General features: G+C 40.4%; 1 long non-coding RNA gene across 1 annotated transcript in view; it reads left to right on the top strand.

Moving 5' to 3' along the window:
• The window catches only part of LOC125644232 (uncharacterized), a 65,079-nt gene extending 60,725 nt beyond the window's left edge, over positions 1 to 4,354 (top strand). Inside the window, exons 4-6 of the long non-coding RNA XR_007358930.2 lie at positions 892 to 924; positions 2,513 to 2,597; positions 3,729 to 4,354. This is a non-coding gene — a long non-coding RNA (uncharacterized LOC125644232). The remainder of the gene's footprint in view (positions 1 to 891; positions 925 to 2,512; positions 2,598 to 3,728) is intronic.
• Positions 4,355 to 26,675: the final 22,321 nt, after the last annotated feature.

Here is a 26,675-nt window from a genome sequence, read left to right as displayed (position 1 = left end):
GAACAGACTGATGGACATTACTAAATTCTTTCTTCCTACCTTTTTCAGACTGTGGGAGTGCTGCTATCACATACTTTGTAAAATACTCTTTTCTTTTAGGGAAGATTGAGTTACATCAAGTGCTAGAGACCCTTGCAATGGCCAGGTGTTATTAGCGAGGACATTCCATCACCATGCCAAGTTATTTTTAATTCTATCTGGATTTTTTTTTAACCAACACATAAAAGAAAGCTATCGAGTTGCTCGATCAATGTTAGTTTATTATTGCTTACCCAAGTGTTTAATAAACCCGTCCCTACCCTGGACATAGCCTTTAATACTTCATTGACTGTAACAAAGCAGCTTTTTCCTCTCAGACCAAAGTAGCTGTATAAACTATAATTAAACACTAATTATGAGCTCTACTGGTCAGATAACAGAAGTAAAGGTTCATTATGTGACTGACAGAACCAGCAATTAAAGGGGATTATTGTTGTCAGAAAATGGCATAAAACAAACAAAGAAAAACTTTTTGTGGTGGGGGAGGGAGAGATTAAATGAGGATTTTGCAATTGACTGGGCTATATCTTGATTTGTTAGTGAGTTTAGAGTTTCCATCCTGGAGGAGATTATGACTTCATGAATGGGGAGAGACTAACACAGATGCAATGATATATTACCAAACGTAATGACATTGTTGTAGAAAAAAAACAGTGTGCAGTGAGAACGTCAAATTTTCTTACTGGATGAGGTCTTCCCAGGGGCACATTCTGATTAGCTGCCCCAATTGTTAAGGGACAAAAGCAAGTACTTCAGGTCCAACATTTGTTTCATATTTAAAACAAAACAACAACAAAAGTATGACACAAAAATGTTTTCTATTAATACTTATTTAAACATTTTTTTCTGCAGGACTGGAACTCAAGACAGCAACATTGTCCCACAGTAAGAGAACTCAAAAATGAAATTGAAATAGAGTGAAGTTTCATCCCTTAGTAAGGATATAAGGCAAGAAAACACTGAACAACTATTGAAAAAAAAGATGGTTTAACAAAGTAGTTCCATTTTAATAATAAATGGCCTGATTCTTCTTTCATTTACATCATTTTTATGCTAATATAACTCCATAGATTTGCTCCTAATTTATACCAGATTAAATGAGAAAAGACTCAGGCGCCTAAAAGTATTATTAGCCAGGATAGTTGAAAATTTTCTGTGGAAACTGTTTTTTGATGAAAAATTGGGCTTTCAACTAACCATACATTGTCATGAAAAGTGTCTGCCTTTCACAGAAAACATTGATATTTTGTCAAAAAATGGATGCCCGAAAATTGAAATATTTTGGCACCAAAACAATGTATTTTGATTTTGATATGCTGCCGCAGTGCTTCATGGGAATTGTAGTTCTGTTTCTTCATGATCCCATTCTCCTTTGTGGCCCAGGCTCCTGGGTCAGACTACACCTCCCATGATGCACCATTGCCAGCAACTCCCATGATGCACTGCCTCATCACTTCACGTGGTTCATCGTGCCCCCACCCTTTTCTGATCAGCTCTAGTTATTAGTAGCATCGGTTACTATTGACACGCAGTGCCCCACTGCTTAGACCTACCAGCCATTCTGGACAACAAGCAACTTCATGATGACCCGTATGCAGTCCCATTAGGGCTTACTGGATGGCTGCTCCCAGTATTCAGAGGAGTGTTGGGACTACATCCAAGACATTCCCCATGGAAAAAAGTGGTCAGGAAACAGACAGAGTCATGGCTCTGATCCCCTACCCCAGCCAGTGTAGCTGAATGGATGGTGGATGTAGAATGCTGCGTGCTATTAAGGTGTGTTGCAAATTATTCCTCTACCCCCCACTGTGTGACTTAGGAGATCTAAGAGGCATGGCAGACATATGGCATGGTGCAGCTGCTCCTTACTTAAGGTGGTGCCTATATGCACAATGTAGCCCATAGCTTATATGATTGTTATTTCAACTGCAACCTTGAAAACAATGGGCCTAATTCTTACACCAGTGTAAACCAGGAGTAACTCCACCCAATCCACTGCAAGTGAGAGGAGAATCAAGCCCAGTAGGTCACATTTTTTGACCAAACCTTTTTCTATTTTGACTTGATGGTTTGCTACTAAAAATGGAACTAGAGGGCTATTTGAAGTGCTCTTTATTATTACTGAATTTGCAAAAATTAATGGGTCCAGTTGGCACTTTTCCCCAAATGCCCACCTTTCCCCACTGATTTCCAGTGGGCAAGCATGTACTTTTCAGGAGATCAGCCTGCAAAGGGACATATTTAACAGTTTACAACTGTCCCAATGACAGCCAGTTCTAATTTAAAACTCCTGTGTAATACTTGTTAGGAAGTTTTAATATCAAAAGGGCAGCCAAGGTCTTCCATGAGAAATTTCTAGACAGTGAAAGAAACTAATCCTTTTTAGTGATGTTTGGCTTCTCCTCTGCAGTAGCTGATCTCTGATTTCATATTTTATATCCATGGTTTGTTAATGAAATTTTCTCCTTTAAAGACTAACCAGGCGGAGAGAAAAAAATTAGCTGATACTTTGCAGCAAACGTTTGAAGTGAAATTCAAGTAGCAGCCTGAGGCTCACAGTATGTAAAACCGACTACCAAAGTTTTAAGGGTGGGTTAATCTATTTTCTCTCCTCCAGGGACCTCTGCTGTATTAAAGTCTTTGGTTGAGGGGAAGCAGCCAAGCTGGCATTAGAACTGATTTAGCAATTTGCATCTTTTGAAAAAGGATTAGTAAATTTCAAATGCTCCTGGTGCCTGAGTGCCAGTTGGCACTGGAAGAGGCCTGTAACTTCACCCAGTTACACTACTAGATGCCATGTGTTCACCTGAGAGGTGTTATCTTGCTTGTTACAGTTACTTCAGGGAGCAAAAGAGAAAGGGAAAGCATGGGTGTCGGCAAAAGGTCACAGGAGGTTGCAGAACACGCCCAGTGGTGTCGCTGCTGTAGGTTGAGCACACAGGGAAAGATGGGTAACACTGCAGATCTAGTGTTGCAGCATTTTCTTTTCTTAACTGACACTCATTAAATGCAGCTTTACTAGTAATACTTTGAGAGACTCTGATAAAAGCAGCTGTGGACTTTAAAAGACATTAGTGAACGTCAGGACTTGTCTGGGACGGAGGTATCAGCACATCGATGTAGCTGATGTAACTGGCGTCACAGAATGTATAGCAAGTGTTCATTTGGAGGAGGGACAGAACCTGGTTTTTTAGAAAAATATTTATCATTTCTAGAGCTAGTCAGGAATTTGAACTGCCAATACACCAGGGGTTAGTGTACTCACAGGGGAAGTGGGGGACTGAGGTTCAGGTCCTATTTTACTTCATTTGGAGAAGGGACTTATACCTGGGTCTCCCACATTCTAGGCAAGTAACCTAGCCAGTGAGATATTTGTTATTTTGGTGTAAGAGAGGGGTGCTCTCTCTTTCTTTCTGAAAGGTCTCAGTCTCCTCCTAATGCAGAATGGGATTTGTTTTTTAATTTTTAAATCTTGAAAATCATGGGACAGGAAAACCATTTCCCATCCAGCGCGAAACATTTCTTTGTCCTTTCACAAAAGTCAGTGGGGCAGATTGTATTTTCATTTACACCTTTATATAACTCTAGCAAAGTCAATAGATTTGCAATGTTGTAAGAGAGATTAGAATCTAGCACTTATTTCTGTTAAGCTAAAAGTTAACCTCCAGTTTTTCCTATTTTTATTACAGACTTCAAGTTTTGGTGGGTGTTGGCACAGACATGGGAAGAGGTTTGTATAAGTTCCCCCAATGAAAGTAAGGAAAACACCTTATCGACTATATTCTGAAGGTCAATAAACTTGGGCCTTGGTGGATCACCAAAGACAGCAGTCCTTCACTGAAGGCACACATTTTCTATGGTCCACAAGACAAAACATGTGGGGATTCAACCTCTGAAACAGTGCATAGGGAAAGAGGCAGTCCCTCAAATAGTGAAGTCCTCACTCATATGAGTGTTTGTCAATTAGGACCAAAAACATCTTCAGTTTCACCCAGAAGGTGGGAAGGAGATTAATGGAACACAGGGCAAAACAGATAAGCATGGACTTGATGGGACTCTCTGTGGAAGTAAGGGGCCACCCATGTGGATCCATTTGTGAGATCAGGGGCTTATATAGCAAATAAGAATTTGTGAAATGTTTGCTTGTGTGTCCATTCAATGTTTGTTCATTCTGCTTCATATGCATGTTGTGTCATATTATTTGACTAAAAAGTTTCAATTAAAAATACATTTCTTCTTAATGCGGCTGGAATACTGGGAAGTCCTGTAAATTGCTATGAATCCTTTGAATAGAATAAACATGTTGTGCAAAATCCTTCCCTGACTGACGTTAGTGGAGTGGCACCTGCTTACTCCAAGTCTGCTGTTTGACCCATGATTGTTATAATGCTAGGGACTGAGCTTGGTATACCATATGGCGGGGAGGGGCTGCAGGTTTTTTTCAAACTCTGCCCTGCTTCAGTGGATTTATGTAGTGATGCGGCAGTAAAAAGAGAGGTGTGGTGTCCGAGTGTGTGCACCCAGGATCAAGGAGAGACTCAATGGTAAGTTAGTCACGAGAAGCTCTATATCTTCCCTCCCAATATAAAAAATTGAGCCGTGAGTTTCATTCAGTAGCTCATTTGGATAAAAGTAGACACCCTGGTGTCAAGTGAATGGGAAGCAGTGGGAGATCAGTATCATGGGGGAAGAAGTGAGCAGAAACTAGACAGCTATAGATACCATATATGTATAACTATATATAACATGCATACTGTGCGCATACATACAGTGCAGAGAGAGAAATAACTTTATTCGTTCCTCCAGATACACATTGCTACTCCCACAAAACTAAAAGGAAAAAAAAAACAATTCAAATTAAACCTCCAAAATAGTTGAAATTACTCTAAATTATTAGGGAGGTGAGAGGAAGGCCCAACAGGGAGTGGAAAGTGTAATAATGACAAGTGTGGTGCCTAAAGGGAAGGCAGGAATGATATCAGAAAGATCCAATGGGGCCAGGTGAGTAAAAAGGCAGCCAAGCAGGGAGTGTTGGATGCCCAGAGGCAGTGCAATATGCTGGCAAAAAGCCACGCTGCCAGGGAGAGAGAGCGCACACCTCAATGGGCAGTCTACAGGGCCTCTGACAGCTTCTCCTCTCTGAGGCACAGGATCCTCCCTCCCAGCAGCTCCATCTGCAGAGGCAGAAGAAGCTGATTTCACTGTGCTTTTTGGTTTGCCGGTTTTCGCCTTCAGCGGCTCCTGACTTCAGTGGGAGTGGAAGGCACTCAGCTTCCTGCAGGAGTGGGGCTGTAAACCCATGGACCTCAAATTGCCAGGATCCGAGGGAGCTCAGAGTGAGCATCAGTCAACGTGGCTGCGGAGCGGGTACTGAAAGGCTGGGGCGATGTCATTTTCATTAGTCCATGAAGAGCAACTTCAAAAACAAGGTTTACGTTTGCCACTGGCTATTTAATAGGGGATTAGTTAAAGGGAATAAACTAGTAGTAAGTTCAGATGGATGTGACTATAGGGGCAAGGGCTTAATGTGATGTGTTTGGAAATGACATTTGCCTGTTGCCAAGCCGATGTGGCCTGATTGTACCTGTTGCCCAGAGCTTCGATACAATGGTGATGGGCACTATGGGAAACCCTGAAACAGAGAGAAACACACTGAAGCTGGCATTAGTTCAAACCATTCGGCAATAACCCACTGGAGCACTCCCTCTCTCTCTGGGGCTGGGGAGATGGGGATTTTCTGGTGAGCAGTACTAACAGGAAATGGACCAGTGCTTCTTTGCAGCTGGGGCTCTGGGCTCCAGGGGATGAAACTAGCAAGTAGTAACCCAGTAACAGCTGCATTTTCTAACTTTTCCTGTCAGTTTACATGGAATCACAGAAACTAGAGAGTAGAGCTGGGCACATTTATTTCCTGAAAAATGCAGTTTCAGTCGAACCAAAACGAACTGCAAATTTGACTGGATCATTTCAGCTGGTGAGAAGTTTTTCAGGGTCAGCTTCAGAAAACTCTGCCTGGGTCAGTTCAGGCCCCTTGATAACACTTAGCCCAGTGGTTAAGGCCCTTGTCTGAGATGCGATAAGATCAAGTTTGAATCCCCATGCAGGTGCAGGGGCTTGAATTCAGGTCTCTAACAACCAGCCCATAGGCTAGTCTGAGGTGAGTGACTTTTAATCGCTCCTGATGAAGCTGAAGGATTGGGCCAAAAGAAATCTGATGAGGTTCATCAAGGACAAGTGCAGAGTCCTGCACTTAGGATGGAAGAATCCCATGCACTGCTACAGACTAGGGACCGAATGGCTCGGCAGGAGTTCTGCAGAAAAGTACCTAGGGGTTACCGTGGACGAGAAGCTGGATATGAGTCAACAGTGTGCCCTTGTTGCCAAGAAGGCTAATGGCATATTGGGCTGCATTTGTAGGAGCGTTACCAGCAGATTGAGGGAAGTGATTATTCTCCTCTATTCGGCACTGGTGAGGCCACATCTGGAGTATTGCATCCAGTTTTGGGCCCCCCACTACAGAAAGGATGTGGAAAAACTGGAGAGAGTCCAGCGGAGGGCAATGAAACTGATTAGGCGGCTGGGGTACACGACTTATGGGGAGAGGCTGAGGGAACTGGCCTTATTTAGTCTGCAGAAGAGTGAGGGGAGATTTGATAGCAGCCTTCAGCTACCTGAAGGGGGTTCTAAAGAGGATAGAGCTCGGCTGTTCTCAGTGGTGGGAGATGACAGAACAAGGAGCAATGGTCTCAAGTTGCAGTGGGGGAGGTCTAGATTGGATACTAGGAAAAACTATTTCACTAGGAGGGTGGTGAAGCACTGGAATGGGTTACCTAGAGAGGTGGTGGAATCTCCGACCTTAGAGGTTTTTAAGGTCAGGATTGACAAAGCCCTGGCTGGAATGATTTAGTTGGGATTGGTCCTACTCTGAGCAGGGGGTTAGACTAGATGACCTCCTGAGGTCTTTTCCAACCCTAATATTGTATGATTCTATGTTGGACTTTGAGCCAATGAATATTTATACATACAAAGAGAATGAGAGTGACTCTACACAGACTGATAATTCATCGGATGCAGCCGATGAAGTGAGCTGTAGCTCACAAAAGCTTATGCTCAAATAAATTGGTTAGTCTCTAAGGTGCCACTAGTACTCCTTTTCTTTTTGCGAAAACAGACTAACACGGCTGCTACTCTGAAACCTTTCTTCTCCCTGACATTACAGGGTTGTTCCCTAGTCTCTGTTTATTACTAGTGCTTTATCCCATCTAGTTATTGAGTCTCTCATCATAAGCCTGGAGGATTCATACAGGCATGCAGTCCCCCATTCAGGTTGTATTAATATGGCTGTGAAGGGGTCAGCTTTGTCCCCTGGGCCCTGATTGGCTAGGGCGTTGGCAGAGGGGTTCAGACAGCTGGCAGAAATCCCATCTCTGACTTTCTGCTGCTAGCACATTTCTCATTGGATGATGATAATGCCACTCCAGAGGAGGGTCTCAACTCTATTCCAAATGCGGACAGATGATTTGCCACAGGTCACCAGATCAGGTCTGGGCCAATCATCTGGGTCAGGCACCCTTGAAAAGGGGACTGCAGCACTCTGAAGGCATTGTATGGAGTAGCCTGTAGGTAGTGGAGCTGCCTGTAATGATACAGGAGGCCCATGTGCAGTTTGAGCTCAAGGTTGGAAGACACAGTAACTGGGATTCCTGTAGCAATATTTAGGTCAAGCTAAAAGCTAGCTTGAAGGCAACTCAACTGCATGGCCCAATATGGGCCCAGGGGAGCGCCTACCATAGAAGTTCAGGAAGTAACTGGATAAATGGCAGGAAACATGGCTTTCTTTGTATGCTTTAGGTAGAAAATGATTGAGTATCCAGCCCTTCCTTGCAGAGAGAGAGGGGGGAGAAATAAGATAGAGATTCTGATGCAAAGTTTGTGGCAATCATTTTCCTTCCCTACACAAACAGCCACTCTGGATGAGCTATTACCAGCAGGAGAGTGAGTTTGTGTGTGTATGGGGGTGGGGGGGTGTGAGAAAACCTGGATTTGTGCTGGAAATGGCCCACCTTGATTATCATGCACATTGTAGGGAGAGTGGTCACTTTGGATGAGCTATTACCAGCAGGATAGTGAGTTTGTGTGTGTGGTTTTTGGGAGGGGGGTGAGGGGGTGAGAGAACCTGGATTTGTGCAGGAAATGGCCCAACTTGATTATCATGCACATTGTGTAAAGAGTTGTCACTTTAGATGGGCTATCACCAGCAGGAGAGTGAATTTGTGTGGGGGGTGGAGGGTGAGAAAACCTGGATTTGTGCTGGAAATGGCCCAACCTGATGATCACTTTAGATAAGCTATTACCAGCAGGACAGTGGGGTGGGAGGAGGTATTGTTTCATATTCTCTGTGTGTATATAAAGTCTGCTGCAGTTTCCACGGTATGCATCCGATGAAGTGAGCTGTAGCTCACGAAAGCTCATGCTCAAATAAATTGGTTAGTCTCTAAGGTGCCACAAGTACTCCTTTTCTTTCTGTACTTTCAGTCCAAATAACTTTGATTTTAGATTTAAAATAATACTAAAGGGCCAGATTCTCACCTGAGAACAAGTTCCACTTTGTGTGTTGGGTACATGGAGGGGGCTGTCAGAGCACTGGTTCCAGCTCCTTAATTCTGTGGTCTGGTCTGAGTTGTCCCCCAACCTATATTACAGCTGCTTAGGAGCTTCTGTAAATGACAGCATGACTCTAAAGAGAGCATATGCCAGCCGAAGTTCAGCAAAGTGGAGCTGAAAATCCCCCAATGCTGTAGGGAGTGGTCCTAGTAGACTAAGGCTTTACACCAATGGGAATTTCCCCTCCATCCGGGGAACTCTTCCCTGGCAAGGAATAGCCAGATTTCAGCCACTTTGTGCTGATAAATTAGTGTGAAAATGTAGAACTGGTCCTTCAATGTCATACAATTCATGGCCAGAAGGGACCACTAGGTCCTCTAGTCTGATCTCTTGGATATCACAGGCCACCAACATTGCCCAGCACTTACAAACTAAACCCAACAACTAAAATGAGACCAAAATATTACAGCCCACTAAACTATTAAGTGTCACACCTGAAAGCACAGAATGTGCCTTTCGGTAATAGGTTGCAACAGTTCTACCTCACAAAACGGCAATTGCCTCTGCACGCAGCATATGCCTAGAAACTTAAACTCAGAAAGCAACCATGCAATGGGTACATTACAATGGGCTGTACACATATTACTTCTATCCATTACGGTGTAGAAACCCACGCATATGCATGTGCTTCTCGAAATCTTATTATTCTGGTCAAATGTAGAATTTTAAAAGAAGTTCATTAGTCACTGAATCAGTCCTAACATAATTGACATGGTTCAGCCCATCTTCATGTCTTTCACCCAACACAAACACTCTTTCTCTCTCAGACTGTCATACTTTGACCCGTTTGGCTCTTGTCCTCCAATTCCTTAGCTTCTGAAATTAGGCTTCAGATGCTCTCGGTTGCCACAACCACCTTGGAAGTAATTGGTTATCTTGATAAACTCCACCTCCCAATGGATGAGGCTCCTGCTCCAAATAATACAGTGGGAGAGGTTCAAATTTTGTCATGATTTCTCACCTCCCCTAGCCTCAGTTTCCTTTTAAAGTAAGGCATAGTGCTTTCTTTTCTTTTTTTCATTGAGTGGGGATGGGATTTCACAAACCAGAATACAGAAGGACAAGCAACCAGAAAAAAACAGTGAAGTAAATGTTCAGGGAATATTAGAGCCCTTTTCCTCATGGAAGGTCTTTATGGCCTCTGGGTCAGACATTAAAACAGACAAACTCCTACATTTGTAACTATTGTGTAAAAAGCTGTTGTTTTTCTTAAAACTAGTCATTGAAGTTGAAGGATAAATATTATTCCATATCTTATTGAATAAAATATTATATCACAGGTGATGGAGACAGATTGACACAATAAATTCTTATACTGTTTTCTGAGGAAAAGTGGTAATAAAAATGCTGATGACTCAACACAGGGAGAATATTGAATGTCATTAACATGTTATTTCCTCTGTTCTGATATCACTGTCATGTTCTTCCCATTGTTCTAATATCTACTGGTTGATTTTATTTTCTTTGCTTTGCTTGTCTGAATGAGGAAAAATGGCAGATTTTAGTGCTTTAAATTACCCACTACTTGAGAAATGATTACAGATAGGATGTAATATCCTAAAATGCAGAAATTAAAACAAGGTTTGATATTTAGCAATATGATATGCCAATGCTTTAGTGGAGTGCTCAAGAAACTGTCATCATCATCTAATAGCCTATTATGACAAATTCACAGCCACCTTCATACCAATGATTAAAAGCACTATATATATTATCAGTAGACCTCAAAGGAGGTCAGTATCATTGTTCCCATTTTGTAAATGGAGAAACTGAGGCACAAAGTCATGAAATGGCTTGCCAAGGAAACCCAGCCAGGCCAGTGGCAGTCAGGTCTCCTGAGTTTGCCCTGTGCTCTAGCCACTAGGCCACACTCCTCTAGTGTGACTCTAGTAATCACTGTGCTGCACTCTGTGGCCTCTCAGAACCTCATTGACACTGACAGCTGGAATTACAAGAACTCTCCTGCTGTTTATTTTGGTTCTTCCACTGTAGCCTTTGGGGCCATATTTCAGGTATCTTGCAGTTGCTCTGAGTGGGGGTAGTTTGTATATAGACATGAGGAGCACATAAAATACTGTGCATACTGCAGTGACCTCTGCACATTCATCCTCACTCTTCTGAGGTCAACCCACACAAAAACCCTCACCTTCCAGAGAGAATGAGCCTGCCCAGATTTTCCAGTGCTGTGACTTCATGCCAAAAAGTATGTAGCAAGAGTCGTGCAGGTAGCTAAAATAATCTGGTAACTGAACATCACACACTATATGTGATTTATTTGGCATCAAATGGTAGCAATGAGAGATGGAAAGATATCTAAGGTCATCATTCCTATTCACGGGGTCCAACATAAGATTGTTTCCTATAGTGATGCAGTGCTTTATTCAGAATTAGTTTTCAATGTCTCAAGGAGTGGTCACTGCTTCCATTAGAAGATCATACCACACATGATTATATTTCTTTGTCAGAACATTTTCAGCAACCAACTCCTAAATTAATTCCATAACTGTACTTTGTGCTTTAGTTGTCTTAGTACCTTTATGAGGGTACATTATCTGGCCTGGGGGATATATGCTTCCTATCAACCAGTAGTCAATATTGCCTAGCTGAATTGGACATTTTAAGTGTCCAAATAATAGATTTTTCCTTATTAGGATTATGGTAATATATACATGTATTATAAATATAATATGTAAATTATATATAGTTGAATTCTTACATGGCCTCAACAGTAATATTGATAATTGGGAGAGATCTTGAAAATGGAAGCGTGACACAGGAGATCTTTTTAAAAGTGCACCAATGTTTGTCTTTTTGTAATTCTTGTCTGTGTACTACAGAAAGAGAGGTTGTTTCTCCATACAGTATTTAAGATTGAAGTTAGCTACCCATTATAATGACATTGCTATTCTCTGTGACTTAGGGCAAGTTACTATTGGCCTAATCCAATGCTCCTTTAGTTCAATGGAAATCTTTCAAGTAAATGGACATTGGATCAGCTCCTTAAAATAAGTCAGTGCTCCAGGTTGTCCATGTGTCAGCTGGGACTGATGGTCTGCACTTCTGCAGAGTGTATTGAAGATGCTCAGATGAAATTAGCCAGTAAGTGTCAATTACTATTATTATTTTGTGTGATGTTTCTCTCATCTTTGGAATACCATATATCTATGCACAAAGCAGAAAATGGATACAGTTATTGATAAAGCTTTTCTGATAATTATGTTCACTATGCAATTTCTTAAGGCATATGTTATAGAATTTATAATTCACCCCCCAGAAATACCTTTAGGTTGTTAAGGTAAATTTTGGTGTCATTCCACCTTCTTTTATTGCACTTCTGTAATCCAGGCCCAGAACTGCACCACTCAGTGAATTTAGTGACAAGGTAAAAAAAGATATTTGCACCACGTTGGTATCACATCATTATTAACATGCAAGTGGTTCCCCTTTTTCTTAACGCATAAAGAGCACAATTGAATTTTGCAAAGAAGGACTCTTAATCTCAGTGATCAGATTCTTCACGGCAGGGAGGGGGTGGAAAACTTTCTCTCTCTCCATGGTGCATGGTCCCAGCTGTATGACTCTGTTCATGAATATGCATGAAATCAGATATGACATTGCCGTGCTCCCATTAATAATCTTGTCATCTGACTTGTGCAGCATAAAGCTTCAGCCCGTGGCTCCTCATAGCAAATGCAGCCTGAAGGAAAAGCGGAGGGGGGGAGGGGGGAAAGGCCATGCCTTTTTTTTTTTTTATTGGGATTAAGTGCTTGAAAATTTTGGCAGGGGGTTGCCAGGAGAGTAAGGGGAGGGAGGGGAAGAGAGAGAGAGAGAGAGAGAGAGACAGGGACAGAGAGAAATCCTCTATGAATGCTTTGGCTTGTTAGAAGCCCAAAGCAGTGGGTGTAATGGTATGCAAGCTGACCTTGAATATAGCCACTGTGGGTTGCCCCAGCTTTTTTGTAAAAGAAGCATTTGCAGCAGAGGTTTGGATTTCAGGCTTTCCAGTCATCAATCATCTCAGCCTATTCTCCTCTTTGACAGCTCAGTACAAGGCCTGACATTTGACACCCAAGACCCCAGGACTTACGCACAAGCACAAGCTGAGGCCCTAGGGGAGAGGGCGGGGGAGGAATGTGACAGGTTTTATTTTTTTTATTTTTTTTTTAAAGAAGCTGCAAAATAAAGAAGATACAAAACAAATTGTAACTGTAATGGGAATTGATCTAACAGGAGAGCATCACATTGAGTTCTGTTCATGTGATCTTCATGCTGATAAGGCTGCTTTAAAGAGCTGGGCGAGAGGAGGTGGGAGCAGGGAGGGAGGGAACTGGGGTGAAAGTGTGAACCTGTTCAAAACGGGTCTGTTCAAATCTTCTGAGCCCAGCCCCATCGTGGTGCGTTCATTTCTGCCAACAGGGGGGTTACCACTGTGCAGAAATTTCAATGAGTTCTAATGCCACTTGCCCAGTTCCATTAAGAACCTGAAATTCAAGCCAGGTTCACCCAATGATTCACTGAGATTCCCAGCACTGTCAGAGAGTCTGGACTGAGTGGCCAGGCTGTGTTCTGAGGCAGCGTGGGCTACAGTTCAGGTAAACCTGGGCCAATTCAGGTTGGGTGGAAAACATCTAAAATGTGGCTGCATTACATGTCGGATGTTGGGGTTTGTTTGAATCTGCAACTCAATGTTAAACTCGAAGGGTATGAATTGAAAGCAGATAAATGGTTCTCACAAACCTCTGCAAATTGAAACTGACAAGCTCTAGTTACATTTTACATATAGCTTTGTGGCCTGTTGTGATATAAATAGCGCATTATATTTCTAATCCCGAAGAGCCTCTTAGTTGTTGAACCCTTCTCCTGGTTTTGGGTAAGAGTGAGGGGATTGGTTCAAATTTAAATTTGTAGTTAAATCTGCAAGTTCTCCAACTTTTCTCACTTACTTCTCTAATACCAAGAATGAGGAATCCTCTGTAAATTTTATCTGCCACTGAGCTAGATCCAGTACCAATTTCTTTTGCAAGTCTTATGTGGTCAGTCCTACCTTCAGAAACACAGGAGTAGGGTTCTTGGTTTACAAAGTGTATCGAAGGTAGCCAGATATTGCCACAAGAGAATTCCTCTCGCGTAGGGGAAATCTCCACCAGCATAAAACTGGTTTGCACCATAAAAACACCTCCTCAGGGTAAGGGGTGAGAGGAGGGGGTATGTTGCAGGCAGGGGAGGGAAAGAAAGTGGAGGCCAGGAGGTCCAGTGGAATGAACATCCACAATACCCAAATCTCCACTAGTGTATGTTAAAGCTGCCCTCTGCATTTTTAACTTGTACCACAGGCATGAAACTGAAACTCACCACTCTACATGGCATCCAGCCTCAAACCCAAATTGTATTGCCAGCCTGTGGATTTCACTGGTGCTAGAGGTCATATTAAATACTGTGGATGATTTTTTCAAAAATGCTGGACAATCTCATCTGGGACAACTATCCACAGAGAATACTTCATAAGAGAACGTCTCTTCAAGAATTATGCATGCACAGGGTTTGAATTGTAATGCATTTGTTTATATTCAAAATGATTAAATGAACAATTTACGTAAATATATGTCAGTCTATCAATGCTCATGAACTATTTGCTGAGACCACTACTTTGAGTCCATATTCAATAGGAGTAATTCAATATTCACACTGATTGGTTACCTGTGTTACGTGGTTTTGCTTCTGCTCCCTGGCTGGTTAGCTGAACTATTTATAAACAGGACAGAGGAGCCGGATAAGCCACTTCTGGAACAAGCTTTCACACAAACACTTATTGGCAAGAGTATTTCTCAGACTTTTGCTTTCCGTAAACAAAACCCATCGCTCATCTGAATGTTCATGGAAAATAAAAGGGTCACACATTATGTCAAAGTGAATTAGTGACTTTTATTTGAATAAATATTCATGAATACTGTTTTGTAGCTCTACTCTGAACCAATAATTACGTTAGTAGTTACACATACATAAGATAAGGCCAAGCCAAGCTCATTCTTTGGCACATAAATTGGTTGTCTGCAGGGTCAGGAAGAACATGTCCTCCCTCTACCCCATCTGATGTACAGAACTGGCTAAGTCCTTTGTGCATGTTAGGGGTTGCTTTTCTCTGAAGTAGAAGGATTAAACCACTGCTGGAGGCAGGATACCGAACTTGATGGACCAATGGTCTGATTCAATATGGCAATTCCTCTGCTCCTATATTTTCAAATTGGCTCCTTTGCACACATAAACAAGTAGATGATTTTATCAGCTATTCTGACATACACACTTGCATATAACAAGGCAGGATCAAGCCTATTTACTGTGCAATTTGTATATGTATATTTTCATATGAAGCAATTGATCACTGTTCTTTTCTTTCCCTCCCTAGATTTAAATTGTTGTGTGGCCCTACTTCTTAACAGACCAGCCTTCCATTTGTACTGCTACGTTTAACTAATTTCATTCAATGGTACTTGCCTCTGCTATTTTTCCTGTCTTCACATTTGGCACTCAAGGGTAAAGGAAAGGGTTAGAGGGTAAACATCTGTGTTTTGGAAAAGCTGATGATTCCTTCACTTGGCAGCTTTCAGATCTCAGGAAGTCCCACCCCCCTATATTCCAAATCTGACACTTGAGACTTTTTTTCTGGGTTAGAAATGGAGAATTTGCAATATTGGAAATGAAAAGCCTTAATCTAGTGGGAAATGCTTTGATCCATAAAATGAAAGAGTTTTGCTCATCTGCTAGCTTTTGCAACAAACTTGGTCTTAGTTTAGTTGAAAAGCCCTAAAGACAGACATTTGAAAATGTCACATTTGGTGGAATTCATGTGTCTAAATGAAATGAGTGAGTTGCCATCACAGCCATGACCACACTCTGATGGTGGCCGAGAAAATAAGAGTTCTTTTCTCCTTAGCAAACCTTTTCCCAGCAGCTGACTCCAGCACCACAGCTTTGTGATGGTACTCTGAATTCTGCCATTTCCTCCTTTAATTATAAAGGTGGATTCTACATTATGTGAAGCATTTCAATGATGACTGGCTATCGTTCCAAAAAAAGCTCAAACAGAAGTTATGGGTTTGTTGTAGAAATTATTGTGTGAAGTGTTTTGGCCTGTCTAGTGCAGGAAGTCAGAGAGGTGACAACAGTGGCCCCTTATGCAGTTGATCATAATGGTCCCTTCTGTGAATCTTTTAATCTAATAACCTTCTAGGCCAAGCCCCAGTACCACCACGTATTTCCCGTTTATGCTCTAACCTACATTGGATATGGGATTGCTGGCCCTCAACCCTGCTCCTTTAGAAGTCAATGGTAAAACTCCCATTGAGGTCAATGGTTCAGGATTTGACCCCTCAGGAATGGCCAAAATTCAATTAAAAAGAACAAGGAGTACTTGTGGCACCTTAGAGACTCCTCTTTTTGCTGATACAGACTAACACGGCTACCAATCAGAAACCTGTCACCATCCAAAATTCAATTGTGGTTACAGGGCACAGCCATGACTGAGATGTGGCTGACACAAATTTGGGGCCTATTTATGATTTTGCATCCAAACCAGGAGAAACTTGGCTTTTTCATTTCAGTTACTGAGGTTCCAGTGAAACTTTGGAGATATGAATGGACATGAAGAGGAACCAAGGATGAGCTGCACCGAAAGTGGTTGTGAACTATAACTGGTGAAAATAATAAGTAAACAAAAAGTAAAAATAAGGAAAAGTGAATGGGGGTGAGGTCTTACAGCGTGCAGAAATATTATATATGCATCTAGCAACAAGTTTAGAAACAGTTATACAGAGAGATAATTTAAAGAACGATTAGAAAAAAAGTCATAATAATAATAATTTATTGTTTTAATTATCAATTAGTTAAGCCTCAACAGGTCTGTACAAGACATAAATAATAGGAGAGTCCATGCTTCAAACACCTTATAATGTAAACAAATGTATTTTTGTTATGCGCAGTGGGCCACATAGATCTAAGGATAAAGACTGAAGAACAAAAGGACACAGAACAAATTAGTTAGATTTCTTTGATTTTTTTTCAGCCTAAAAAGAATGATCATAACACTCATTATTAATTATTATTTTATGATTAATATTTTCTTTGTTATTACAGTACAGCCAGAGGGCCCGATCAAAGATCAAGCCCTATTGGTTGGGATGTTGTACAAACAAGTAGTGAGACAATAGTTCCTAAATTGTATATGATTATGCGGCAACTTCTACATGAAAAAGAAACTGATAAGTAATAGGTAAACAGAGCAAAGTTACTTCGTTCTCTCTCTCCGTTCCCACCCAAATGCAACAGTCAGCCTAAGTGCAATGCTGTCTTGCTCCTTTCAAACTGTCCCATCTTTTTCTGTCATGCATGGCTGGGCATTTCACAATGGTAAATGGGACATTTTGGCTGCTCATATTTGTGGCTTGGGGCCTACCAGATCTGAGAGCAAAACTAGTGCCTGCTCATTTGACTTGCACAGCTGCAAAGCCTCTAGCACAAACACAACTCAGCCGCTTCTGTGTGGGGGTTGCTGTGAAGGCACATTGCAGTGTTGAAGAAAGGGGTCGGGGGAGGAAAGACAGCAAACTCCCAGACCTTAGTGGAGTAAGCCACCTTCCCTAGCTAGTGAGACTAAAGCAATGGATTTTCAAGTTGTTCTTCAGAGTGACTAATTTACATGGATATCAAGGCTTCAGTTGGAGAATTAAAAAAAGAAAAAGTAGGCAGGGGAAAATATGATGCTCTCTACGTCCCAGTGGTATGCCACATTCATTTTACTAGAGAGTTTATTCTTTAGTACTTTCATGGATTGACATGAGGGAGGAATTCACATGTCAGGACAGATAAAATCTCCCTCCTGCCAAAGGAGTCTATTCAGACATGCATGTTAGTAGGTTGATAACTTATTCTGTATTGCAGAGGACTCAAAGATAGACATTTCTTCTTTTATCTCCATCCCTGCGCTCCCTGCATACTAAAGATACGGGGAAACCGCAAGATACATCTTAACTAGCCCTCTCAGATAGGAGAGACTTTTCCTAGACCATGGCAAGAGATGAAAACTTTTAAAGGAATAAGGTGTCACACAGCCTAATAGCAAATACATTAGCAATGTTTATGCACATAATTTTAACCCAGTGTGAATATGTTAAAAAAATACAGATGCCGAACTTTGCAATAGATTTTGCCAAGGAAACTAAAAAACATTTCAAGACTGTTTCATGTTATTCTGCTGGAGGGATAGAAAATAGGTTGAATTAAAAAGGGAACATGATAATCACAACACCTGGAACTTGTCATCTTCAAAATGTTTTCTGAACATGAATAAATCCTCAAAGCTTTTCTGGGAGATAAGTATTATTATGCCCATTCAGAAGAAAGGTAAACTGAGAAAAGGAGCCTAAGTATTTGGCCAGAACCCCAGAAAGAATCACTATCAGCATTGGGATTAGAATGTAGGAATTCCCAATTTTATAATTGGACTATTAAACCAGGCCTCAGCTAGTCATCTGTACTGTGTATGTTTTTGATATTAGAGTTGAATTTGGCAGGTGTCAGTAAGCCAAGTCAGATAAAATAAAAACTGCTCTGAACTTCTTTCATCATTTAAATCTAAGCCCAAAACAAACCTTATCTATAAAATAATTTTAAAACAATATCAGCAGGTTTTGATTAAATCAATTTAAAAACTGTATGTATCTGTGTATATATATGTACATAAATATTTTTAAAATACGTGTGTGTGAAAACAATATCAACTTTTGTATGTCTTTGCATTTTCAGGGCCTGATCGCCAGTTAGGGCAAACGGGTGTAGCTACACTGTCAATTCAGTAAATTTCTTTTACACCAGCTCAGGAGCTGGCCTGTATAGTCAAGCCAGTACCAAAACTGCAAGTGCCAAAATATGATGAAAATAGACTGTTCTCAAGCTATGTCTGGCCTCACTAAAAACAGAAGCTAGCAGAAATTTAGCGAGGAAACCCTATTCTTATAAGATGTTCAGCCTACCCAAGAGTTTCAAATAGATTTTAGGTAAGAATGTGAATTTATTCAAACCCTGTTACTAATATTTACCATAGTTACTCCTCCTGAATCGCATGTCTCAGTTTTAGGATCATGTCACTTCAGAAGTCCCCTAGACAGAATTCTTTTCTTTTGAAGCCAATGGAAAGACTTTCCTTGACTTCCATGGGACTGGAAACAGGCCTTAGTTAAACAGACCAATCCATAAGTGTAAATAGACAGACAGATATACAGACAGGGGTAGCAGGCTGATTTCATCATGTTCCTCCTCGCCATTAATTATTAAGCTGATGAGATCACAATTAATAATTTTGGTTGAAATAGGTTCAGATGTTCGGATGAGTTACCCTCCACTCACACCCCTTTAGCTGTTAGTTATTTTGTGCATAGCACCTAATCTGAGAGATGTTTTACAGACAACATGATCAACAATGGCCCATGCATGTGTAATTTACAAACAAGGTATGGGAGAAGGAATACAATGGAAGGCAGAATGACTGACCAATAAAGTAGATCATGTGTCTTGTCAGTTCCATATTTGTTTTATTTCTGGGTTTCCTTTATTTGTTGTTGTTCTTCTGATTACTGGACATCTGGTCAAATAACGCTTCCTGTAGAATAAGGATTGTACTTTATGATTGTGCTTCTGATTTTAGGTTTTAACCAATAAACATCCCAGAAAAAAAAAAGTTTATCCAGAAATGGCTACTCAGTTTGGGTTGACTTCACCCCTTTCCCAGTGCAGTTTGTTTATATAGACACTATCCTTGCTTGTATCTAATGGCTTGTCTAAATGGAATAGTAATGCAGACTTTAGGTGTGTGATTTCTAAAATGCAATAATGTGTTGCACGTTAATTGATCAGTGTACACCCTGCTAATGTGCACTAAAGGTTCCCCAGTGTGCTTTAAAGTAGTGTTGTTTGAAACAGTATTATGTTAAAGCAGACTAGAGAACAAATGCACTAAAATGCTAAACCGGGGTTCAATAACAAAGCTAAAAAGCTTAAACTAACATATAAATCCTTGTTTATATATAATAACACTTAAAGTAGATCCTACTTAGACAAGAATTTTGGGAGGTAAGCCAAAAAGCTCTTCTCATTACAGTATCAAAGACAGAACACGATCCATCCCTATTGATTTTTGAACATCTTCATAGAACTCAAAAGTTGCTAAAAATAAAATAATGAACTCCCCAGAATAGAAGCTCTATTTATAAAGTTTGTGGAGGGAAGAACTTCAATGAGGAACCACGGAAAACATTGTTTCAGCTTAGAATTCTTCTGTTTCTGGATCTTCTTTTGATTTACAACCATTTCCCATTGGGAAGGACTTTCCTACCTACCTTCAGCAAATACAGGGAACAGTTTTATTCTTACTGAGCACACCTGCTTTGTGTCTCTCATGAAAGGGGATTTATTTTTTAACTATGAAAATGTGCTGTCTATTGGCTAGCTGCACTATAAAACATAACAAAACGCCATGCTTGTTCCGACATGAAATTGCTCGGAGATTTGTAAAATAATTTTGATCTTGGATCTGAGCCTCCCATTAAATAGCTTGACTTGACTTGATCACAGTAATTTTAGAAAGCTGACCCTTCCCTCTTGCAATGTACACAATTTTTAGTCTAATGCAGAATTTCCCTCCTCTGCAGCTCGGGAGGAGAACATTTCATTATTTCCAGATGTTTACGTGCCATCATAGGCACTTATGGCAAATGAAGGCATTTCAATGTCACACGGTGTGACTCGGGAATTTTGATTGATCAAGAGAGCTTTATTGAAATCCCTGAGTGAGCATGGAACCTCACTAAGTCAGGAGTCCTTTTAAATAAAATCTAAAGTTAAATGCATTTGATAGAGATGCTTAAAACTTCTAAAAATATAAATTTAAAATATTTATATGTGGACTGCAGTGGAACAGAAGTTATGACCTCATATGTGATGTCTAGGGTTTTTTTCTCTGCCAGCCCACCTGGAATGACTTTAGTTTTCAGTTTTACCTCAGACTGTACCCAGGTTAGCTTCTAGTGACTTATGACTCCATCAATCTGCACAGATATGTGCTCAACTCCTTCAAGGGAAGTAGTTCATCTTCTATATGACTGCACCTCCACCTCTTCTAAAGTTCAAAGAACCCAGGACAATTGCTTATTGGAATGGGCTTTCCAGTAAGTACAGGAGAAGTTTTCTTTGCTTTCCCATGTGAATCAAGACTCTCTGGTGAATGTTGATTGCAGCATCTTGTGCATAAACTTTCAGGGTAATCCATTCCCTGTGGAGCTAGAAAGACATGTGAGGATGGTGATGAAATATCAGGTGAGATTCCTCAGTGATTTGAACCGGAAATGGATCAATTTAGAACCCTCTTCTAACATCAAAGGAGTGACATTTTTACAATCCATTTCCCATGAACTAACAACTGTTCCCCATCCAGCAGTTTACTTGTAACTATGTTGACTTACATTATTCCACTTAATGAAGATAAACATAAGTCAGACACAGGAAAGCCTTAGACTGACCATTCACTAGAAGTGTTCAGCATTCACTAGATAAAATCAGCCTTATAGACCTTGTCCTGGCCTTTCTTTGAGCTAGAAATCCCTGAAAAATCATCATCCTTTGCACTTATATAACACCTTTCATCCGAAGATCTCAGAGCACTTTCCAAACACTAATTAGACCAAGAACAGCCTCCTGAGGAGAAGTATAATTGTAATACCCATTTTACAGATGGACAAACTACAAGGCACATAGAGATACCATCCTGAAGACTTTCTGTAGGTCACACAATGAGTCAGAAGTAGAACTGAGAATAAACTAAAAGAGTTCTGACTACCACTTCTGTGCTCTACATCAGTGTTTCTCAACCTTTTTGATATCAGGGACGGGCTTGCTGCCTTCCTAAACTGTGACAGGGAGATCTCAGGGACCAGCGCCGGTCCATGGCCCAGTCATTGAGAAACTCTGCTCTAGATGACACTTCATCCATTACCAAACAATATATGCCTTTATAAACTGGCTGAATTATTCATTTTGCAAAGAATTTATTTGATTAATGTATCCATTTTTTCCCTATCTTCATGCAGAATTTACTCGTTGTTGAACGTATTCTCTACTAGTAATTATCTGAATGTATTCTCCATTAGTAATTAGGTTTATGTGAACAAATTTCAGCCTACGGATTGGTTATGAACTTTTTAATTCTTCACTGCTGATGATTTGTGACTGGTGCATGACTGGACACCTAGATACACATAATATATAACAATACCTGAATCTGTAATTTTTATTCCTTGCATCTGAAGAAGTGGGTTTTTTTATTCAAAAAAGCTTATGCCCAAATAAATCTGTTAATCTTTCAGGTGGCACAGGACTCGTCGTTGTTTTTGTGGATACAGACTAACACTGTTACCCCTCTGATACAGATCACATAGTTTTATTTCTGCTTCTTGATTGGATCACTAAAGCTTTTCTATGTGGGAGAAGAGTGACTACTTAACACATGCAAGACACCTTTGGCTGGAGGCAAATACAGGCATTCCTGCAGAGACCAGCTCATCCCCAAACATTCATCCAAACAAAAACTGTTCGTACATGAGTTTCTATAAAGCAAATAACAAGGTGGCATGAACATGGATGGAATGAACTGCTGTTCCGAATTCAAATAAATGGTTCAAAAATGCTGTTTTGCAGTACTGACCCAGTTCTACTGCTTGTGGGGTTAGCAGGTGATGGCTAAGGGACTCAGGTAGAGCAAGGAAATGAGTCACTGCTATTCAAAATTATTTTCACTGGTTTTATTTACTAGTGTCCCCAGATTCATTTACTATAGCGGGGCATCTCCCTATACTTACTAGGACAACACCCTGTTTTTTATTTGCAACTATATAGGTTACAATCCTATTAGTTTGTTGTCTTCCGCTGTTATTTCAGTAAAGACAGCACTGTGATATTATCACTGAAAGCATTTGTCCAAACAGACTCAAGAGATTGTGCCCTACCTGAGCCCTGAATCCATGGCCTACAAATAGCACCATATGGTTAATTTTTAAGCCAACTGATCAAGTGTTTAATAAAGCAGAGACTGGGGGATGAGGAGAGCTGTCTATGAATGCCATTGTCCTAGTGGCTTAGTTTGTTAACCCTTTGTAGCATGGTAGGAATAAACCCACTGAATGCAGCCTTGGTTTATATGACTTAACTTTTACATTAACCCTCCCCCACACACACAACTTATCACAGATCAACCCATAGGCCCAAGTCACTACTTCGTTACTTCCGTTTCATGCGGGAGTATTTTTATTAATTTCACAGAGGCAGTGTGGTCCAGTGGGTAGTGCACTGGCCTGGGATTTGGGAGACCTGGGACTTGGTCCTGCCATTACCCTGCTGTGTGATCTTGTGCATGTCCTTCACCCATCTTTTTCCTCCTCCCATCTTTTGATTGTCTTGTCTACTTAGGCTGTATCAACACTACAAACTATGGGTGTGATTTCACTTTTGTGTACACATTCTTGCAGTAGTTGCAGTGAGAGCTAGGCCAAGGGTAGCCGTGTTGCCACGGTAGCAGGGTGACACTGCTGAGTCATGTACAAACCTGTCTGAAAGTGGTGGGTCCGTACGCAGCACAGCTCAGCCCTCCCTCCGATGCTTGTGCAACTGCAACGCTATTGATACTCATGCTAGCTCTCATCACGCTACTCCGAGTATGTGCACACGAGCAGGGGAATCCCATCCTAGCGGCCTAGCTCATAGTGTAGACAGAGCCTTTGAGTGTAAGCTCTTTGGGGCAGGGCTTATCTTTCCCAGTGTGTTTGTATAGTGCGGAGTATAATGGGACCCCTGATCTTAAGCATGTTGGTACAAATAATAATAATTCAGTGACATCAAACTGGAATAATGTACTGGTTAATCGGCCCCCCTTTTTTATTACACCGCTCAAAACTATTTTTTACTTTTTACCCCTTCACACATCTCTACATTTGAAGCCACTCCTCAAGCACAGGATCCAATGTCTTTTATCAATTATATCCAGAAGTCAATGGGTACAAGAGTAACTGAAGTCATTGTGGAGTTTTATATTTAAAATGAAAGGGTTGTTTGTTTGTTTTTTTCAAATGAAGCCATTTTCAAAAACCAAACCAAACACAAATAACATGAAAAATAGTCACCAAACTGCTGTATTTCTGCTTACTGCAACATATCTCCGGTATTTCCTTAAGATCTTGCCTTCTTTAAAACAGGTGCATACTCATTTTTTTTCATATATTTACTTAAACGCCTGCCAATTTATCTGAAATCAGCACCTAGTGAATGTTGATGCACCAGCTTGCATAATTGACTTAGCTGAAAAATAAACAGTGGGTGGTTATTTTAGCAGCAAACTGATTGATACAGCTACTCATTTCTAACTTTATCTGAGCACCACACAGGCAGACAAGTGTGAATTCCGATAGCATGGACACAAATGTTATCAGTCGTCTGCAGCATTAGGGACAAGTCTGGTTTGGTGTCACTGTCACTTTTTGAGTCAAAAGAATGAAATCTTCGCAACCGATGACAGTGGAAGCTCAAACTCCTAGTGACATCTAGGACCCTGGTAACCTTTGTAAGAACACATCAGACCTATTCAATTCTATGGAAAACTACATTATATTATTTTATAAAAACAATGGGAACTTGGAATGTTGCCATGTTCACAGTAAAAGTGGTTATAAAGCTGGTCATTGAGGTCTAGATGAGAGCATTGCTGATAATATAGTTTGTCTGTGGAAAAAAATCCCCTGCTGGCAGGTAGCTATCATGATGGAAAATGTTAAGTAGGCTTTGATGACACTCTTGCAGGGTAGGATCAAATTAAAAAAAAAAAAAAAAAAAGATGGAAAAAATGACATTTCATCGAAACCAAACATTTTTTTCAGAAAAAAAAACAAACCCACATTAATTTTCAATGACAGTTTGAGGAGGGGGTTGACAGAAAACCTGACAACTGAAAAATATTCAATTTTCTGTAATCATTTTTACTAAATGAGTATGGTTCTCATAAAAAAAAAACCCTGTGAGTTTTCATGGAAATGTCATCAAAATGGGAGGAGGGGGGAATGAAGTTTTTCTGATTTTTTCCAAAATGGCATTTTTTTGACCAGCCAGCACTACTCTTTACCTTACCTGGAAAGAAGGAAGGTGGGAGTGGCTCTCTAGGGAGGACCTAGGGTCAGAGGACCTCCTAAAGTAATGTGAAGGAGACTTCCTGAGTTCTGTTGAGAATTCAGGCCTAAATAGACCATGCTCTCCACACACAAATCTCAATTCCTACTTTCCAACAAAGGGTCTTCTGTCTTTCTTTTACAAAATACTGTAAAATTTCCAGAATTATGCCTGTGAAAACATTTAGTAGTGCATTTTTATTTTAGTTGGGTTATGAACCAATATATCTTTTAAAATGAATAATTTGGGAGTTTTTCATTAAAGATTTTCTATCATATATTTCAGAAGTTAATATTTATTTTTGCTAATTTTGCACAAAGGTTGCTGCTCTGGAACTATTCTTTGAGCTCATATCCATCATATCAGCGTGTTACATGAGTACAGATTTTTGTCACTGAGATAAAAGTGTCTTAGTGTAGGGTATTTATGCTACAGGTATTCTTTATTACAATAGGTTTTTTATATTATATCATTAAAAATATAACAAAAAGCTATGACAAAATATAGATTTTTCATACGTCTTTGGCCTAGAGGAATTCTAACATAAAAATAGTAAATCACAAAAAGAAAGCATTTAAGATCATAAGTGCGCCCATCTGATTAATAAAACCTGATTTAAAGGAACATAGACACAATAGTACCTTAAAAATATCCTTCTTCATGTTACAGATTAGATTATTAACACTGAAAGAAAGATCACAAGTGATAGTGATGAAAAGTTGTCTCTTATAGTCATTTTCACTGAAGAAGCCACCCTCATGATCATGCTTGCTGACTGCAAACTACAAATCATCTAGTACAATGGGGCCACTTTTTTTTCTGTTCAGTGACAGCTATTCTATTCAGGTTCTTATACCACACTCATCACCATAGTGCATACCAGGAGTGCATTAAACAACCTGATTATGGACTCTTGCTTGGCACCACCAATTTTGAGATTCTTAATTGTATTCTGTAAAAGAGACGTACTTCTCAGACCTGTTTGTTGCTTTGTCTGCCAGTTGGTGGCCAGGCACTCTAGCTATAAGTGGAGTCACCCACTTAGTAGCTAGACTCACTGAATGTTCATTGTGTACATTTTAAATTAGAATGGAGCCACCTGTATAGAATATACTATCAGGAACATTCCCACATTGGCTGATTTAATAATGCTTTTCCATGGGTATTGTCTGTGGTGCAGCAGCCTTAGCTTAAAAAGGTTCTCTCACAGTCAACAGGTGAGCCAAAAGAGAGGAAACCATTGTTTGAGCCAGTAAGAGCTGTGGAAAGCTTGTCTGAACAAGAAAATACTGTTGGAATATCTTAAGAGTATGAAGACTGATCCTTCAAACTTCCTGTGATTACATCTCCCATTAATTTCCATGAGTGTTCTGCTTATTCAAAGATTGCATGATGGTCCTATGTTCTAACCCACTCTCAAACCTCGTGAGATGCGGTATGCTATTCTACTTTCAGGTCAACCCATGGAATGAGTTGGATCTCAGCAGGAAATTGTAGAGAGTGATCTGGTGCAAAAAGACGCTAAAAAAGTGCTAGCTTTCTGAACAAAATAATAAATATTTGGAGTAAAAAGTGCCAGAGACCACACTTGTAAAAGTTCTAATTCAGTTATTTCCTTTCTAGTTCCAAAGTTGCCAACATATGTCCATGATAACAAAATATGAAATATTTTAGAAGCTTTGAGTTCAGCTTGAACTTGAAGAGCTTTTCTATCAAAC

This window comes from Caretta caretta, chromosome 10, assembly GCF_965140235.1.
Source record: "Caretta caretta isolate rCarCar2 chromosome 10, rCarCar1.hap1, whole genome shotgun sequence".
Lineage (NCBI taxonomy): Eukaryota > Metazoa > Chordata > Testudines > Cheloniidae > Caretta > Caretta caretta.
The sequence above is the reverse complement of the archived record's forward strand: the minus strand, read 5'-3'. Positions and strand labels throughout refer to the sequence as shown.